The following is a 19,048-nucleotide window of genomic DNA, read 5'->3' on the forward strand; positions in this document are numbered from 1 at the left end:
GGCATGAAAGTGAAAAGTGAAAGTGAAGTCACTCAGTCATGTCTGACTCTTTAAGACACCATGGACTGTAGCCTACCAGGCTCCTCCGTCCACGAGATTTTCTAGGCGAGAGTACTGGAGTGGGGTGCCATTGCCTTCTCCCCTCATAGTGTCGGGCACTACTAAAGCAACTTAGCACACATACATGGATGGATACACTAACTAATAGGTAAGTAGGTGAACCTATAATCACTCACTTCAACCAGATCAGTCCTCTTTTACTTGTTTTATGTATTGATACACAACTGAAGTGACCCAGTGCTTTTGAGTAGTTTTAAAACATTCCTCCAGATGCTACAAGTCAAGTCATGTCTTTAGATAATTTTTGGACTCAATACTGGCTTCCTATTAAAGGTACATGTATTGGTTTCATAAATTGCGTACCTATGAATGATTGCATATATGGATATATTTGATCCTAAAAGTTAAAATAATTTTTCACTGCCACAATCCTATGTATAGGTAATTAAGGGAAAAATTCTTAGCAGGAAAGGTATAGAGTTGATAGGGGAGCTAATAGTTATGCCTTGACTTTAATCAAAATGGTACATTTACAAGGCCAGGCCCCAGAGAACATGACACAGTGGCTTAATGGAGCCACAGAGAAAGGTGAAGATGAAAAGAAAAAGAGCTGATAGGTTAAGCACCTTGCCAGTTAAGAGAGATAGTATGTCATTATCAAGAAAGTGATGATGAAGACTCCTGTGTGGAAAAGTTGACAGCTCCCTGCAAAGGTCACAAAGGCCCCCAGAATGGCAGAACTTCCTGCAAGCTCCTCTCTGCTCTCCTTGGGCTGTTCGTTTACCAAGATTTGTATTCCCAGCAGAAATGGATATCGTCGTCTTTTATCTTTCAGCTCAAAAGTCAAACCTTTTGAAAAATAAGCTTTTGTGCTTTATCTTGTATTTGCTAATGCCTTTTCTTAGATTGCAAGGATTCACAGGCAAGCTCTCTCCTTAGGGATAAAGTCCAACACAACATGCAATGGTTGAGGGCCCACCTGCTTCAGAAAGAGAAGTGGTTCCCTCATTCACCCACCCTGTAATTTCCCTTCTTTTACATAGTCTCCCTTTGACCCATCCTCAAATTCCTATAACCAAGAAAAGAAAAAAATGTACATATACCATCGCAAGTGTAAGCTTTCTTTATGCAAAACCTTTTCTCTGAAGTTTTGCCTTTGATGTTTGTTTTAACTTGATTTCATAGAATTATGAAAAATTCTCTAGGCTCCAATGTGAAGGCTGGTTCAAGTCATGTTCCAGGCATTCACAGGGAACTAGAAGATCACTGGACTTCTCCAGGCTTAAACTTCCTCCTTAAAGAGGGTGCTGAATTAATGAAAGGCAGTGTCCATTTCACTTGGAAGATCATCATTTGATCACTTTAGCAAACAAAGCTGATTTGTAAAGACTGTTCAACGGAATCCTTTGAAAACTCAGCTGAGCCCTTGCTCATGTATCAGAGCATCCTAAGGAAATGCCTGCTTTTGCCTTGCTCTGTCATTTAAAGAAAAAAATAGGATACTGACTTTCAAACACTTCTTCTGGGTCTTGAGATTATGATTCTATCCTCAATCAGGAATACCAGCACATTACAACTACCTACATTGTATCAGCCTCGCTGACCATTACAGAAGAGCATTTAAAGGCTAAGTGGTCTGTCCCTTCTCCAAATTCTAAGACAGTTTTTATAAATCAGGTCAGACCTCTGGATGCCACATTAAATGGACCATATCATCAAAGACATTTATATTTTATGCCTTTAGCTTTCATCAAAATGTTATTGCAAATATATTTTTAAAAATTATATGAATTTTAGGACATTTGTAATAACATTATTGAGGATATTGTCATTTGATCTATCAGAGTTGTTTATAAAAAAGTTGATTCCTTTCACCACTGTTTGTCAAATATTTATGCTAGACATTGTTATAAGTAAAGTGATAAAGATATAAACTACAATAAAAAAAATCACTCTCTCATGGAATCCAAAATTTGAACAGGATAAGACATGGAGCTCCCCACCTCCCATTCTTCACATGATGCCTCAGTCAGTCAGGCTCAGATCAAAATCTCCCCTTAGAGAAGTCTCCTCTCCATTTCAGAGTATGCCCCACAACCTCTGTACTCCTCATTCCCTACTATTTTCAATGTGAGGAAAACAAAACATAACATTTTTAACTCCAACAGTCTTTGCAAATATCCTTGTATATTCACACTTACCAAATTCTACAGAGAAATCAAGGACATTCAACTGACCACATAAAGTGTCCTCAAGTATTTGCTCTAAAACTCTAGTGCAGTTTTTTTTTTAGCGCCATCTGCTCGCGGCGCCGCCTCCTGCTCCTCCCGCCGCCGCCCTGAGTCACCGCCTGCGCAGCTCGGGCCGCCCGGCTCCCCGCGCTCGCCACCAATATTTGGCATTTGTACAACATGGCAGACATCGACAACAAAGAACAGTCTGAACTTGATCAAGATTTGGATGATGTTGAAGAAGTAGAAGAAGAAGAGACTGGTGAAGAAACAAAAATCAAAGCGCGTCAGCTGACTGTTCAGATGATGCAAAATCCTCAGATTCTTGCAGCCCTTCAAGAAAGACTTGATGGTCTGGTAGAAACACCAACAGGATACATTGAAAGCTTGCCTAGGGTAGTTAAAAGACGAATGAATGCTCTTACAAACCTTCAAGTTAAATGTGCACAGATAGAAGCCAAATTCTATGAGGAAGTTCATGATCTTGAAAGAAAGTATGCTGTTCTTTATCAGCCTCTGTTTGATAAGCGATTTGAGATCATTAATGCCATTTATGAACCTACAGAAGAAGAATGTGAATGGAAACCAGATGAGGAAGATGAAATTTCCGAGGAGCTAAAAGAAAAGGCCAAGACTGAAGATGAGAAAAAGGATGAAGAAAAAGAAGATCCCCCAAGGGAATTCCTGAGTTTTGGTTGACTGTTTTTAAGAATGTTGACTTGCTCAGTGATATGGTTCAGGAACATGATGAACCTATTCTGAAGCACTTGAAAGATATTAAAGTGAAGTTCTCAGATGCTGGTCAACCTATGAGTTTTGTCTTAGAATTTCACTTTGAACCCAATGAATATTTCACAAATGAAGTGTTGACAAAGACATATAGGATGAGGTCAGAACCAGATGATTCTGATCCCTTTTCTTTTGATGGACCAGAAATTACGGGTTGTACAGGGTGCCAGATAGATTGGAAAAAAGGGAAGAATGTCACTTTGAAAACGATTAAGAAGCAGAAACACAAGGGACGTGGGACAGTTCGCACTGTGACCAAGACAGTCTCTAATGACTCTTTCTTCAATTTTTTTGCCCCTCCTGAAGTTCCTGAGAGTGGAGATCTGGATGATGATTCCGAAGCTATCCTCGCTGCAGACTTTGAAATTGGTCACTTTTTACGTGAGCGTATAATCCCAAGATCAGTGTTATACTTCACTGGAGAAGCTATTGAAGATGATGACGATGATTATGATGAAGAAGGTGAAGAAGCGGATGAGGAAGGGGAAGAAGAAGGAGATGAAGAAAATGATCCAGACTATGACCCAAAGAAGGATCAAAACCCAGCAGAGTGCAAGCAGCAGTGAAGCAGGATGTATGTGGCCTTGAGGATAACCTGCACTGATCTACCTTCTGCTTTCCTGGAAAGGATGAATTTACATCATTTGACAAGCCTATTTCAAGTTTTTTGTTGTTTGTTTGTTTGCTCATTTTTGTTTTTGCAGCCTAAAATAAAAATGTCATATAATTAAAAAAAAAAAAAACTCTAGTGCAAATATTTTCATGAGGAGTTGTCAGGACTCTGTCACTCTCAAGAATAGTTCTGCTTTTTATGAACTTTGTAATCACATATGGAAAGAGTTCCTGGACTATTTGGCCTCTCATTTATTTATTTGCTTTTCATCAACCTTTTATTTTTGGATATATTCTAAAAGAAATAGTTCATTAAAACAAGAAGAGAAGATAAATACTTCGGATGTATAATGGGATTAAAACACTTAGAAGTGTGTTTATAATAGTGATGGAAAGACTCAAAAAACTTAGCAAATTTAAATTACTTCAAGCAAACTAAGCCGTCGTTTTGATTCTTCCTTTTATATTATTTTCACAGCTATGAGATAAATCTGTACTAACCTCCCAAAAGAAGACTTTAAAAAAATAAATAAATGGAAGCAACGAAGAGGAAAAAGGAAAAAAAAATGTTAAGAGGCAGCTTTAACGAAAAAAAGGAATGTTTATTCCACCCAAACCTCATGTGAATTCTAAATTATTAAATCTCTGCGAACACCTGATTTATGAACAGGATAACACAGCCCCTAGCCAAAATCATTTTTAATAAAAAGCAGGAGGTTCCTGAAGTTCATCTCAGATTTAATATCAAACACAGCAGCCACACATGAATGTCTCCCCATAAAACACGAACACAGCATGGCACTGGCAACCATCGGCAGGGAAATAGCAGTGCAAACAAACACGGTGTCCAAACCGTGGAAGGGATCAGGCCTCGCAATCTAGAGGCAGCAGCCGATGGAAAGGGACCATAGGCTGAAAAGATGTCACTGAGGGAGGGAAAAGGCACAAGGAAGGCTCACTTCTAAATATATGATAGCAGCTGACTCATTCCTGGTCAAAGCACTGAGCTTCCTGATTGACTATTGGACTGACAGAGCAACACGATTGTGTCTTGATTTGATTTCTATGCATCCATTTGGAACTGTACCAAATGAGTTGGAACCACCACGAGAAAATAAATGCTAGAAATGACACAATTCAATACTGCATTCTCATTTTGTGAGAAAAGTAGCAAGTGTCTAAGAGATGCATTAAAAACATGATTCAAGTATTTTCCACAGATGTTTGGTTCAATAATAAGAAAAATTTCAAGGGAAAAACTTATTATTTCTAATATATGTTGCTTCGGAATTGTGTATACTGCCATGTTTATACTGTGTGTAGCAAAAGATTATTTCTCAGGAGCATAAACTGAACTAGTTGGATACATACATAATAATTACATTCTTTCATGTTTAATCCCTACACGGTTGATTCAACAACTACAAGCATCATAAAGAAACAATTTTTGCATGTTTCCACTGAAATGTCCATTGATATTCTGGCATTTGGCATTTTGCTTAAAAATATTCTGGAACAGAGACAATCATTACAAAAGGTGCTTTATCAGTAGAGATCAGGTGTTAAGAAAGGCTAAAGATTAAGACTAATATTATTGGATGATAACTTGTAGGTTGTTATAATTAGTCAGCATTTAAAAAATCTAATAGAAGAAAAAGAATAAGCCAACAATTAACCACAGGACACAGCAAAAGAAATTTCTAGACTATAAAGAATTTAGTCATATATGCAATGTGTGCATGCTTAGTCACTCAGCTGGGTTCAACTCTTTGCAACCCTATGGACTGTCAGCCACCAGGCTCCTCTCTCCATGGGATGTTACAGGCAAGAATACTGGAGTGGGTTGCCATTTCCTTCTCTATGCGTAAATGCAGAATATATCTTTATATAGTGCAAGTTATATTATGAGATAATATTACCAAAATAACTTGAAAAACCATGAGTTTTAAATTTCAAAGTACTGCATGGATTCTCTTCCTATGCATGGAAAGCTAAGAGTACAAACTGTCTTTATACAAATATGTTATACTCATGTTGATTTATTTAGAGAAAAAGAATATTTTTTCTCTCAATTAAGGCCTCCTTTTCCTCTCAATTAAAAAAGCATTAAAACTTTTAATAATAAAAATTGTATATTAATGGGTTGATATATCAACAGAGGAGATAAGTGAAACAGAATAGATTACCTTGAAATAAAACCTAGTACATGACATAGAAGCTTAATATATAATAAGATAACTGTAGTAAATGTTATAAGCTAAGTAAATATCATAAGTTAAAGGTAATATGACTGTTCAAGAAATGATGGGATATTGGAATATTGGGGGGAAATCAAGGATAGATGGATACTTTGGATGGATCACATTCAAAGAAATCCATTCCAGATAAGACAAATGTTCAATAGAAAAAAATCAGGGAAAAACAAACAAAACATGAGTGACATTTAAATGATCTAGGATATAGAAACAGTTATGATATAAAAGCAATATACAGAAAAAAATTTTAAATGGTTACATTTAAATGTGCTGCTGCTGTTAAGTCACTTCAATCATGTCCAATTCTTTGCGACCCCATGGACTGTAACCCACCAGGCTCCTCTGTCCATGGGATTCTCCAGGCAAGAATACTGGAGTGGGTTGCCATTTCCTCCTCCAGGGGATCTTCCTGACCCAGGGATCCAGCCAGCATCTCCTGTGTCTCCTGCGTTGGCAGGCAGGTTCTTTACCACTAGTGCCACCTGGGAAGCCCCACATTTAAATTCAATAGATATTTAAACATTTTACTTATTAGTTAGTATATTTAAATTCAAAGTTCTATAAGTTGAATCATAAAGAAAAAATTATTTATATGAAAAATTCATGAAATGTTTAAAAAAAAAGAACAGGATATAAAGAATCAGTGCCCATGATATACAAAGAATTCTGTTGAATCATGACTATTCATGCCCCCACGTGGCATCCGCACAGCTACCTGACAAGAAAGAAGTATTAAGCCTCTTGTGTGAAATTGGAACTTAAAACAGGGAGGTTTAATTTTTGCTTTTCATTTAACAAAGATTTTTTGTAAATAATGATAGAATGCTGATTAAGTGTTTTTATATGTCATTATTGGGAGAGAAAATTTATATATGTACCCATTTTTGGGAAACAACTTGGTAATGCAAAAAGAGGCCTTTTAAAATTTCATTGCCTTTGACACAGTAATTCTCTTTTATCAATCTTCCTAAGAAAATCATTGACTATGTACAAAGATTTATATATTAAATGCATAAAAACAACATTATTAGACTAAGAAAAACTGGGAACATTTTCAATGTCTAACAGAAAAGTGAGTACATACTGATGCACCTACCCAGTAAAATATTACACCACCATTAAAAATGGTATTAGGAAAGATCTAGGAAAATAATGAAATGACATGAAATTTTAAAAGTGAGATAGATCCAGATGAAAGAAAGAGTAAGCGTTAAGCTTGACAAACAGCAAATCTAGATGGCAGAGAAGACTTCACAGTGCCTTCAAACTGCTGCGGATACAGCAATGAATGACACAGGAAAAACTGCCAATATATAAGCAGACAAGTAAATATATACTAAAATGCCAAGGTTATGAAGCAAAATGCCTCTGTATACTTATCTCTACAATACATGCATGGCACAAATACACACACAAGTGGGGAAAAAAAAAACAAACTCTCAATGAGTACTTACATTTGATCTAATCATGAGATGATATCTGACTTTAATTTTCTTCTACATATTTTTGATAGTTTAAAATGATCGTCTATTATTAAGATAAAAAGGGAGAAACTATAGACTGTTACTGAAAATACTATGAAAATCATAAAGTTTTACTTTGACATTTCCTGGCAGGGTACAGAAGACATAAAAAGAAATTTTCTGTCTATCCCTTGACTAAATCATTTGACCACAACTACACATGGAAATTTGTGTCCTAGCTAGTTAAAGATGGAATAAACGAGGTGTGTTAGGAGAATTATGAGAACGAGATACAGGGTATCTTGAGTTCCTGGGTGCCCCTGGACTAGCCACGTGGAGTTGGAGAGGCCAGACTGAGAGGTGGGGGACTTCTGGGAGGAGTTGCTGTAGAAATAGCAACTATGCTCCAATAAAAATTAATTGAAAAAAAGAAATAACCACAGTAGGAACTGAATTAGCACTATCTTTTAGAGAACAGGAAACTGCCACGCTGCTTAGTCACAGACTTGCATCATAAATCTGACAATCTGGAAGCACCTACATGTTTAAGCGGAAGCTCTCTCCCTTGCCGCAGTTCAGAGTTCAGGTTGTGGCTTGGCAGAAAGACAGTCTCATGGCCCAGACAGAGACATCACTGAGTTTAATTTGCAGCTCCATTCTGCCCCCCATCTTTGCCACTGGATCCCCTCTCCCTGGCAAGAGTACACGGCATTATAAGGATCAGTTGCTAAATACATACATTTAAAACACATTTAACCTTTCTTCTATCAGACCCCGAGCAGCTAGAAAACAGTCTTTTAGAATCATGACCTCCTCTTGCTATCTATCTCATTCATTTCTTTTGTCATTTTCTCGCTCAAAGAAGAAAAAAAAATTAATCATGTCTTCTATATCAATTTCTCTTTTGCCTGCCTCAGGCCAGAATAAAGGAAGTGAGATTTTGACTGTTTGACAATATCAATGCGGGGAAATTAAATATTGCCCCTCAGAGAGACTTCAGAACTCTTTTAAGAACTAGTCAATCTCTAAAGATTAGAGAAAAGTTTTAAAAAACCCAACCATTTCCTTATAATGGCCTAATATTTTAATATTTCCTAATCATCAAGCTTCTGTTTTGATTTTGTAACTAAAAGACCTTCAATAAACGACCTGGAAGAGAATACTTAATTCAAGAAGCCTGGGACTTCTTTCATTACGTGTGTGAATAACAGCTTCAGAAAGTCGAATGTAGGTAAATGTTAATATTTTTGAAAAGCAGTTTTGTTCTCTTTTCAAATGACATACAGGGGACTCCTAATGATTATATTCTCCCCTCAACTGTTAACAATTTCAAGGTTACAATCTTGCCCTATCCATCTCTCTTAGATTTGTGTTCAAACATCATTAAGTGTTTAGAAAGAGGACTGGAAAGGGATCAGGACTGAAACTCCTAAACACAAGCAAATTAATCTACCAATCCAACAACTGACTTCAACTGTTTTATCTTTACAAGGAAAGGGTTGGAAAATTTAATGGCTACTTTCCTTCCAGTTTTAACACCCCAGGCCTTTGTGGTTTATTTTTTCAAGGTCAAGTTCAGTTCAATCCAGTTGCTCAGTTAAGTCCAACTCTTTGCGACCCCATGAACCACAGCACGCCAGGCCTCCCTGTCCATCACCAACTCCTGGAGTTTACTCAAAGCCATGTCCATTGAGTCGGTGATGCCATCCAACCATCTCATCCTCTGTCGTCCCCTTCTCCTCCTGCCCTCAATCTTACCCAGCATCAGTCTTTCCAAATAAGTCAGCTCTTCGCATCAGGTGGCCAAAGTATTGGAGTTTCAGCTTCAACATTAGTCCTACCAATGAATACCCAGGACTGGTACCCAGGACTCCTTTAGGAAGGTCAAGTTCATTGTGTTGTTAATTGTGACAGTGAGTTAGTCTAATAAACTGGGCCACAACAATACCAATGTGTGAATGGAAGAAGGTAAATGGGTAGAGAACTATTTTTATACAGAGGTAACATGAAAATTGAAACAATTTAGCCCTTTAGAGATATTACTACATGCTTTGCGATCTATCGTTGAATGAATGACTTTGACTGTACAATACTGGAAAGGAAGAAAAAATGACATCATGAAAGGCCAAAAGGAGACATGCTTTAGATGAATGGGACAGCAGATGCTTATAAAAAGCTCAGTGTGATAGGCAAACTACCAGGTTCTGGAAACAACTCAGTTTATAAAAATCATGCATTATAATTGTTAGTCTCTTTCTCATTTTATGGTGCATGAGTATATTATAAGCTTTACTTTTTCACATATTATAAAATATTTGAGTGCTATGCCATAGACTTAATTTCATAAATTATCTTCCATATAATATAGTATATCTTACCATAAAAAGTATATGGTGACTCTGATGGTAAAGAATCCACCTGCAATGCAGGAGACCTAGGTTTAATTCCTGGGTTGGGAAGATGTCCTGGAAAAGGGAATGGCAACCCACTCCAGTACTCTTGCCTCGGAATCCCATGGACAGAGGATCCTGGGGGCTACAATCCAGAGTGTTGCAAAGAGTTGGACACAGCTGAGCAATTAAGCACAGCACACCATATAAAATAGTGGCCTTTGTATTTCATCACTGCATTCTCAACAAATTTGAATCAGCAATGATTATTGTTAAGCTTTTGATACTTCTATCTGTCACATGTTTGTAAGTTTAAGAGAGGAAGAAAGAATACCTAAAGGTGGGGTATGAGAACATGGTACAATAGTAAATAGTTGGGAGAATCATCTGATGTTTAAAAGCTATGAGCTAGTCTCCTTAGAAAACCAATGAAATACTTCAGGTCTTTGAAAAATAGCTTCCAATGTCAGAGATCAGAAAAGCCTAACTCTGAGACTGAGATAATTTCTGCTTCCCATGGCAAAGCACTTCAAACAGGATGTCTTTTACCTTGTCATAATGGATTGCAAACCCAACAATTAAGCAGTGCAGAAGAAAAGAAACACTTTGCCCAAGTTTAAAAATCCTGATCTGATAACCCTTACTGGATTACAAAAGAGCTGATGACATGATGTTTGATGACTACAATAAAAGTAACTGGCCTATCATTAAATAAGCGTCTACTATGAGCAAAATAATGTCAGACACATCGGTATATTATTTCTGATTGTCATCAAAACTTTGCAAGATAAGTATAAGAATACCCACTGAACAGATGAATAGAAGAATGAAAATACATTTTTGAAAGTCATTACAAAAAAACTCTCATTCCTTAGGTAGGAAGCATAAAATCCTAAATAAATCAATAATTCTAACCTAATTATCATAAATGTCTAACACTTAAGATAATAGAGCTATCATATATGTGATAAAATTAGTAAACAGATCCAGGGTTCATCATCACAGATACTGATCATCCTAACAAGTGTATTAAAATCTATATTCCTCCTGGCACACTCCATATAACATAAGATCCTGTGGTTAAGGTGGTCCCAATGAGTCAGTTTTCAGAGCTTGTATCTCACCCTAGATCTTCAGGTCTGATAAATTCTCACACTGGGATGAGGGTGGATGCCAATCTGGCTTTATTACCCCCACATGTCCATCCAAACTTCTTACCATCTTCTAAAGTAACTCAAAAACTTTAGTCCTGTCTAATCTACCAATCATTATGTGATCTAGAAACTGGTCACAGAATCCTGTTCTCTGTCCGTATCCTTGACACTTTTTCTTCCTCAGAGAGGTCTCATAAATTTCATCCCTTGACCATGCTCCCCAAATACCTTCTATTTGTTAAACTAGGTACTTGCACGTCATCTATAAGAATCACAGAACATACTGGAGTTGACAGAAAATTCAAAATTTGCTATTCTACCCTTCTTTTTTTGCAGCTGAAAAATCAAAGGCTCAGAGAAGATAAAGGATGTAGCTACAGACACAAAATTAAGTATCTCCAGAACCAGACTCCTCATCACTTACTTCAAGTTCAGAGCTTTTTCTACCCCAGTGTGAATCTCACTATGCCTGGCAGTGCTAACTGCCTCCCAGCCCAGCTCTTGTTCTGTACTGCCCCTGCTATTTTCCTTGCCTCCTTACACCCCTTTCCCCTAGAATCCAAATGTTTGAATGCCAGATTTTTAAACACATCTTATTTAAATACTTCCAAACTCTGATATAGGATTTCTTTTTTTTTTAACTATTTTTTTAATTAAAGAATGATTACAATATTGTGATTTCTATTTGACCTTAAAAATCTAACTAAGGATTTCTGGATTTCATCTATCTTGCTAGTATGTGACACCCTCCCCAATAATATAGACCTATGATGCAGTATATACTTCCCCACATTGGTTCCTATATATTCACTAATCTAAAATGAGAACCTTTATATTATAGAACTGGAAGCAAGTTTAGGCATTGGTTTCTCTGATTTTTTTCAACCTGAATATCTAAATCATTGTGGCTAAATGATAACCCGTTTAGCTTGATTTTGATAATTCTAATGCCTAACCAAATTATCTGTTTCAACACATAACAACAGAAATTTTATTCTAAAATGAACCCTCTTCTCATTTAATTTAGCCTCACTTGCTCTTTTATTGGTATGGTCTTTTACTGGTATTTTTTTTTCCATTAAAAAAAGACAATTCTATATTTTTTAGGAGAGTTATATGTAGACTATGCTGACTCACTCTTTATCTCTAAGTAGGTTGTTTAGTCCATATCTTTAGGCTTGGGCAGTGAAGAGATTAAGGTGCTATTTGATAGAATTTTCTGCCACTTTCTTTTCCACCTTGTCTGACTCTAGCAATGGTTCAAGTCCAGGACACGACTACCTTTTCTCAGATACATATAGCTGATTCACTTCAATATACAGCACAAACTAAACAACATTTAAAGCTCCAATGTTGTAAATTGTACTCTGATTAAAAAAATCATAAAAGAAGAATGAAATGTGACTCCTTCGACTGTAATTCACTTTAAATTGTATACATGTCACAAAAAGAAAACCCACTGAACATGCCGTCAGGGTCATCCTCCCCAAACACTGCCTCATGTACACCAAAAATATTCAACATATCCCCCATCCACCCCATCCCATAGGGCTTCTAGATCAGGTCCTAAATTTTTGTAATGGAGGATAAAGCTCACCTCACGCCAGCACCCATATCTTAACTATCACTGTGTCTTCTTATTCACCTTCACAATCCTTTGCTTTAGCTAAAGGAGTCCACACAATATTCCCTAAAACCACCAAACAGCTCCATGGTTTTGTGCATGCCCGTTCCCTATCAGAGATGCCTTCACTTCTCTATTCTAGCCTTCTAGGTTCTGCCCTTCTCCAAACTTCCTCTTTCAGAGCCAAGTTATATCCTTAGGCATTACACCATCACCTTGCACACCCATGGGTCACATCTGTTTTGCCTCCAAGGAGAATAGCTGGTATTTGAGAAGAACTCTGACAGATGGACCTAGAGATTATAATACCAAGCAAAGTAAGACAGAAAGAGAAAGATACCATGATATCGCTTATATATGGAATCTAAAATATGACACAAATGAATCTACCTATGAAAGAGACTCACAGACATAAGAAAAGACATGTGCTTGTCAAGGGGGAAGGTGGAGGAGACGGGTGAATTGAGAGTTTGGAACTAGTAGATGCAAACTATTATATACAGAATGGATAAACAACAAGGTTCTACTGTATAGCAAAGGGAACTATATACAATTTTCTGTAATAAACCATAATGAAAAGAATATTAAAAAGAATTATATATATATATGTATACTTATATAACTGAATCACATTTGCTGTATACCAGAACCTAACACAACATTGTAAATCAACTATATTTGAATTTAAAAAAAGAAAAGAAAAGAAAAGCTCTGCAGCCAGAGAAACAGTCCATTATTATATTAAACATGGATTATAATCCTAGTCTTCTCATGTACTAATTACATGGCCATGAGAAGTTAATTCACTTCTATGTGCTTTTTCAATTGAAGAATGGAAATAAGACACATTATATTGTTAAAAATAGTGAAGTGTTACTCTGAAGTAACCCATCAATTACTTAGATAACAAGTATCATATTTTTAATAATCCATTTTTAAGTTAGGTGAACATTCACACACACACACACACACACACACACACACACACCACCTTTCAGGGCTAAAGTAGCACTTGTGTTCTATTTTGTGTCAATTCCATAGTTTCCTTTCTGGAAATAAAAATTTAAGTACATGATACCAGCCACTCAGATCAAGAACCTGTTTGTCAGATTTCATAAAGGAGTTTCCTGGGAAGAGAGGGAACCTAAAAATAGGTGACTGCACTGGAAATACAAATAGTCCATCCATTATAGCAGCACCACTGGCCAATGGCATGATGAGGACAGTATGGGTGTGGGTATGCAAATATTTGGTTCAGATGGAAAAAAAAAAAAAAAACCTGCCAAGAAATGCATTCTGATTAAGATGCATGAGCTTATTACCACCTGAGGGAGGTTAGAAACTATTAAATAAAAAGCAGTTCTCATCATCTTCTGAACCCTTTAACTACTAATAATTGGGCACTTTGCTGATGGTGCAGAACAACTTTTCAAGCTGATTAATAGGTCATGTGTGTTGAAAAGGCACCTTTGTTCATAAAACAATTATGCTAATCCGCTAATTTTTTCCAAAGATTATGAAATATTCTAATCTTTGAAGAACATAGGTTTGAGTTGCAGATGGTGTTTGTATATTACTTGTCAGGCTCTTTAACATTTTTGATTTTCACATATTTTATCCTTACAGCCCCATGGGAACCGCAATATAGGGATTAATACCCTCTATTTAAAGGGGGGTAAATAAAGATTCAGAAGCAATTTAGAGGTCTGCCCAAGGTGAAACATCTCATTAAGTAGAGACAGCATTAGAATTTTGATTCCCTGAGCAAATGCTATTTTCAAAGATTCCGTAAGTAAATATTTTTATAGTTCATAAAAGTGAAGTAAATATTGCTTAACTGGAAAGTCTCAACTTTACTGGGTTCATCTTAGATGCTCACATTATTGGAATACAATTTTAGCTTACACCTATACAAATTCAAAAGTTGCTCATTTTCCTGAGTAGACCGACAAGCTGAGTCAATGTTTGAATATGACTAGAACAAAATTGTCAAAATTATTTCAGGGCATGGCAAGCACACAGCTAGTGGACTAGATACATCTTGTTTCTTCCCATAAGGAGCAATATGGGATATCCATCTATTTTTGTGAGAACCTTAAACACTGTTTAATGAATGAATGAATACCAAGCAGCAGTTCAAGAATTAGATATTAGTGTTCTAAGAAGTTTTTACCTAGTATAATCGAGAATGTAAAATTTAGTTATGATCCATCTTTTGAGTACAATCATTGATTTTCAGATCCAGGCATACAGAAAGGTAATTTATTTGCATAAAGTGGAATATTGATGAAGGGAGCTCCTACAATGTTAAACTCAAAAGCAGGAGACAATCTAATGACCAACATTACTTCTAATTTTAGAAGGTATTTCCTTTCAGATAAGAGGATTCTAACTCTGCAACATCTAGTGTTTGAGGAATTAAACGACATTTGAAAGTGTTACTGACTCTGTCATGTCCAACTCTGTGACCCCATGGACAGGTGCCCACCAGGCTCCTCCGTCCATAGAATTCTTCAGGCAAGAATACTGGAGTGGGTTGTCATTTCCTACTCAAGGTGGCATTTCTGATCCAGGGATCAAACCTGGGTCTCCCTGCATTGCTGGTAAATTCCTCACTGTCTTGAGCCACCAGGGAAGCCCCCAAAGGACATTCTTGTTATACCTAATAAAGTTAAGACATTTGACCCACCCTATTTATGCCAGCCAGTCAACAATTTATCAAAGTTTGAAATGCTTATAGAAATTAGCATGTTGATAAACAACACATGCAAGTAAAAAATATTGGTAGCCCAGTTCAAAAAGGCTACAGTAAGTTTCCCAATGTTTCTTATATGAATTATACCTGTTTAAAGATATGGAGGAGATTCATAGCGTTAGATTAGACAGCATGCAAAGTCCCCCTCTAGTTCTGAAATTCTTCTATTCATCATACCACTTGTGGTCTCTTGTTTTATATATAATTAATGGGAACAGAAACATGGGGTAGAACCACCACTATTGTTCCTAAAACATGAGTTTATGAATTTAGACTCAAAATATAAACTTTAAAAAAGTTAAAATTCAAATTTAGAGACAACTAAAATGAAAGGACATAAAACAGTCAAAAGCATTCACCTTCAGATTTTTGCCTCATAATAGGGTTAGAATCCTAAAAATTAAAAAGTAAAAATTCTAAATGTCTTCCACAATGCACACGAAGGATTAATACCTGTCTTCTTTGATTACTGCTTGATAAAATATTATAACATAATCCTGTAATTTCTGCAACACTTATTTGACACTTTAGCCTTACATGAACAAACTGGGTTTGAGCCAAATGTATTTTTTATGCATATGTGAAGCTGAGAAATGCAAAAATTGTGATTGCAGGGTATATGAGCCTCACGTTCCATTAGAGAGAAATTTTTAGACAGCACAAAGGCAAGGAAGAGTACCTTGGTGACCTTGTTCTCTGAACACAGAATAATCATCTCTTCCCTGTGTCATTTGTACAAATCCTGATCTTTTGTTTGCCTCAGTGGCTCAACCAGCATAATTATCCTCCTACTCTGAAAATAGTTAAAAATACATCTGCCAAATTTTTATATATATTTCCAAAAGAAATACGTAAAGTAGAATAATTTCAATTTAGGTTTCAATTATTTCAACAACTGAAGAGAAACACTGTCACATATTAAAATAATCCTAGCAATGCCTTATTGCCATTAATAAAGAGATGCCTCATTTTGCCAAAGAAATCTTTGTAAACTTGGGTATAAATTCAGTTTTACAAATTAGCTTCATTAGGAGACATCATGTCTAAGAAGCTCATGTGGCAAAAACTTTTACAAATTAATTCTGCTTAATAATCCATATTTTTCTAGATACATTTACCTACAGTGAGGTAATTTTCTGTGAAAATTAGTTTATATACCTTAAAAGCATATAACATTTGAGTATTTATAAAAGACACCTTGGGAATACTCTAAGAATGAAAATAACATTACTTTTTATGTTAAAAAGATCACAAAACAATTTTACTATAATCTGTACATATATACATTATATGATATTTTCTAGCAACTATTACATTAGAAATCTAGAAAGCATTTAAGACTTGTCTTTCATAGAAAATTACATCCTTTAAATGCCAAAATGCAAGATAAAAGATTTCAAGTCAACTTTTAATGTCTTGTCATGCAATTTTGCTTCAGCATGTTTGGACAATTTTTAAATTGCTTTGTTTTTCTATGATTTTAATCATATTAACAGTTTCATATGTCCTATAAGCAATAGGTGTATAAAATCATAAAACATTATTAACAAATGCCTTTACTCTGGCTTACTACAAATCAACAAGGATAAAAACATACATACTAAGAATTTAAGACTGCATCATTTGAACTGAATGTAAATAACATGGTTATGGACCATTTATGAACCACTCTGATCGATCCCAGGACCTTAAAGGTCTTTGGGCATTTTTCCCAAACAAAATTTCTCCTCTTCTAAATTATCATTGGTATAAGGTGTGACGACTTTCAGGCATCAATTAATACAAATTGAAGGCAGGCAAAGTATTAATTAAACGTGACACTCTGATTATTTAAACCTTCTATTAAAGCTGATTAATCAGAGCATGTTGACAGCCTGCTCTTCAATAATGACAGATGATATCAAGGCTTACTGACTTCCTTCAAGTCCACTATTTGCAACTCTTCAGAACAGAAGGAATAAATGAAGTGAGAAGAGCACTGGAACAAGTCTAATAGACAGACTGACTAATCTCAGACCCCCAAGGTCAAACTAAAGCAATCCATTTCTTGGCTTTCATCAACACAAGACATGATTTATCCATCTGAAAGCAGGATTACAAACATTATACATCTCAATGATATGTTCTTCGCACCATGTAACTTTTTGAACAATGATAGATTGCACAGTTGCCAGAAAAGTAATGTCACGAAGCAAAAACTCATTATATTTTCAATAAAAACATTTTGAATTCTAAGAACAACTATACACATTAGCAATTATTACTCCTGCACACTTCATTTGGGGGGAAAATATCATTTTAAAATTCAGATATTCCTTAGGACTATATATCACCTTCATGGTCCAAACTTTGCACATTTGTGCTCCTCAAAATATGATTCTTACTCTAATATTTATTGTTTGTGGAACCAGTTACCATGCTATAAATAATTATTAAATGAAATAATTTTATATTACATAATTTTAATGATAATCACTGTGTTTTCACATAAAAATATTTAATAACTCCTAAATGATAACTCCTCCCATAGATCCAAAGCCACTTTTAGAGAAGAACATAACATAAATTATAAGAAACACCATGGGAACATTTTTTAAACACTAAAATATAATCATATAACAGGAATTTTGCCCCAAATTTTAGGGCTTTATAAGCTTTAAAGAATAGATGAGATTTAAGAAAGAAGTCATGAGCTATTTGGATTCCATTATTAAGATTCCATTAATTTCCCAGTTTATCTCTCATTTGCTACATTAAGGAACTGTTCTATAAGTCATAGTCATAATAGCAGTTCAGAAATTATTCCATAGAGCAATGTTAGTTAATTTGAAAGATTTCCACTGAAATTAAATTCTATGTAAAGGGTAACTAATTGCGATCATGAAACCTTATTCTACATTCTATATATTTTAAATCACATCACTATTTTCACTTATCTAAATTAATGATCTCTTTTTCTATCAGGTCACAATTTTAGGGGAATTATATTGCCTAGGTGGAAGAGGACAGTGAAAAGTATTGTATCTCCAGCGGATGATTCATTTCACCAGCTGCCAGAATGCTGCCCATTACAGCACACCTGGACACACACAGCCATGACTGATTGGGAGGCATATTTATCTTGGCACGTCACAAAGGAGATGGAATAATAATTATTCTCCCTTGTAGCTAAAGGTATTTGGGAGCTGTGTCTCCCTACAAAATAATACAAATTACACAGCTGGACAAGGTCCGCATAATTTTACCATCTGTTCTCTATATTCAACCATCAATATTTCCCAAAGCAGTCTGTTTTTTTAAAAAAAATAAGACTTAGTTTTAAAAGACTTGGACTAACTGTCAACATTTCAGAGGAATATTATTTTTAAAATTAATACATTGAATATTGGTTGATAAATAAATATTGCAAATTAATACTTTCCATAGTATTTTTTATTAAGGGAATTCTACAGACTTCTCATATTCTGATTCTGAGAAAAGAACTGTGTTGTCTGAGTTTTATAAAGAATCCTCCATGCAAAACTGGAATATCTGAGTACCTAACATAAAAGAATAGAAAGAAATCAGAAGTTTCTTTCTTCAGCTGAAGTCTTGGCAGTCACTCATCATCTTAAGCTAAAAATCTAAGGATCTGTACTCTCTCCTGAAAAGTTCCTTAGTTTAATATCTTAAAATATAATTTTAAATTAAAAATATTCTAGGAAGAGTTAATGAA

At 35.5% G+C, this 19,048-nt stretch overlaps 1 protein-coding gene and 1 pseudogene across 4 annotated transcripts in view; one reads left to right on the forward strand and one right to left on the reverse strand.

The window, feature by feature from the left end:
* SLC7A11 (solute carrier family 7 member 11) overlaps positions 1-19,048 on the reverse strand; it is a 248,002-nt gene that overhangs the window by 194,552 nt on the left and 34,402 nt on the right. The gene's annotated exons all lie outside the window — the stretch shown is intronic.
* Positions 2,350-3,823, forward strand: LOC122694125 (annotated as a pseudogene). Its single transcript, XR_006341121.1, has one exon. The product of XR_006341121.1 is annotated as a nucleosome assembly protein 1-like 1 (transcript).

This window comes from Cervus elaphus, chromosome 5 (assembly GCF_910594005.1).
Source record: "Cervus elaphus chromosome 5, mCerEla1.1, whole genome shotgun sequence".
Lineage (NCBI taxonomy): Eukaryota > Metazoa > Chordata > Mammalia > Artiodactyla > Cervidae > Cervus > Cervus elaphus.